Source organism: Topomyia yanbarensis, chromosome 2 (assembly GCF_030247195.1).
Source record: "Topomyia yanbarensis strain Yona2022 chromosome 2, ASM3024719v1, whole genome shotgun sequence".
NCBI lineage: Eukaryota > Metazoa > Arthropoda > Insecta > Diptera > Culicidae > Topomyia > Topomyia yanbarensis.
In genome coordinates this window covers 218402496-218404675 of record NC_080671.1, presented here as the reverse complement: position 1 = coordinate 218404675, position 2180 = coordinate 218402496, and positions in this window count along the sequence as shown.

Below are 2180 nucleotides of genomic sequence, written 5' to 3'. Positions count from 1 at the left end.
GACAGATTTGCAACTACCAAAGTAGGAACTATTTTCACACATCCTTGGAAAGCAAATGGAAGATGAGCCTGACCTTGAATTTGCAGTTCATCTCCACTTGCAGACCGTAGAATCACGTTTTTGGAGGGACGATGCAACTTTTTGTACTTCAATTGCGAAAAAAGGGTTTCGCTAATAAGCGTATGATTGCTACCGCTGTCCAGGAGAGCACGTACCGGGTAACCGTAAATCTTTACGTGTGCGTACGGCCGGTTATCGTGGGGGACAGGGTAGGTAATTTGAAGAATTTCCGTAGACTCTGGGTAAATATCTCTGGTGGCCTGCACCCAGTAAGGGGGAGGCGTACGTTGAAGAAAACGGTCTTGACTTACGCGTTGGGTGTCTGCGAACGACGATTTTGGTTCGCGTTTGGTCCGTTTTTTAAACAAAACGGGCAATAGTTAGTCGGAAAACCGCGAAGACCGCACGTACTGCAAAATATGCCCCGAGGCTGTCTACACATCGCTACGTGATGACCAATCCTCCCGCAATTGTAGCAGGTATTGGCCGGTGGGGGAATGTGCGTGTTTATCAATTCTTCCAACGTGAACTGTGGACGAGAATTGAACCCAGATGGCACCGCGACCGGGTCTGGTCGGGCGGTATTTTGAGACGAATTTTGACTCGTTTGGGTGTTCGGTAAGGATTGGTTGTTTTTGTTGGAAAGTTGATTGGGACGAGACGAATTAGTGGATGTGTGTGAATTGTTTCTATTTTGGTTGACCTGAGATACTGCTGCGGTTTGATCTATCACCTGTTGAGTCTGGGATTGGTTCTTATTTTTTTTCTTCGAATTGTTTTCAGAGCTTTCGACCACTTGGACATTCCTGTCCGTCCCGAAAACCTTGTTGTATGCCGAGAAATTTAATGCATCTAATTTCTGTCCAGCAGCAACAAGTGTTTCAAGGTCGACTATCGGAATAAATGTCATTTGTCGCTTGTAGTCTACTCGCATATTCTGCTGTAGAATCTGTACTTTTTCGTAATCGGGAATCTGAACACTCATGGTTCTGAACAGTTTCTCGATTTCGAAATAGTACTCGTGGAAAGATTCATGTTTTTGTTGACGACGCTGGTAAATTTTCATTTTGATCAACGCGTCCAAATCAGGGTGCATGTAGGTGCGTTTTATTTCAAATACCAAATGCTGCCAATTCATCAATCTACCAGTGGTTCTTTGTGCCATATACCACTTGAGCGCTGAACCAACAAACAAATGCACAGCCGACTCGAAAAGCTCGACCTCCGACACATGCTCAGCTTGGGATAAAGCCTGTACAATTTCCAAAAACTCATTTAGCTTCAGCCCTTGATCGTCACCACTGTATTTAGTTATGTTCCATTTGGACACAGGAAGAGTGTGACGGTTGTGGTACGGTGCGGGGTACGGATTGTGTAGAACACCACTATACATGGGAGGTGAATTTCGTTTAGGGAAAGATGGGATAGCCGAAGCATGGTTGTACATCTCGGGATATGCTCCAGTAGGATTAGAAATTCTCGTCGGATGATAGGGAATATTGTATGTATTGTTGGGAATTGGTATATTGTTAGAATGTGATGTACGATCTGGGATATTTTGAAAATTATGGTAACTAGATGAAGTATCGAATGAATTGGAAGGCTTTGTTGGCGGAAAATTATAGTTTTGAAATGTTCTGAAATTTGTATCGGGGTGTTGTGAATATGAAGTAAATCGAGCATGATCGGGAAGAGTTTGAGTTACAGCATCTTTTACTACTCTTCGTCGAGCTAAATCGGCTTCTAGATCCGTAATTCTCGCTTGCAACGAATGGATCCAATCAAGGTCATCCTGACTAAGAACGGAAACTCTCGGTCTAGGATTTTCATCTGCTTTGTCTGCATCCAACGGAGCTAAAATATCATTTCCCTCTTGCTGATCACTCTGCAAAGACGAAGCAGAACCCCGAAAGAAATGTTCAAGAACCTCCGCTAATTCAACCACCGTATTTTGCAATTGACTGTGCAAGTTGGGCGACCCCCGCGAGTCCCTCAACACAGTCACTAAACGCATACCGACGTGTACCATTCTAGTGGAACAAACCTTCTTTTCATCATCCTCCTGTTCCAAACACGATTTCAACTCGATAAACTTATGCGTACAAACCTCGACTTCCACA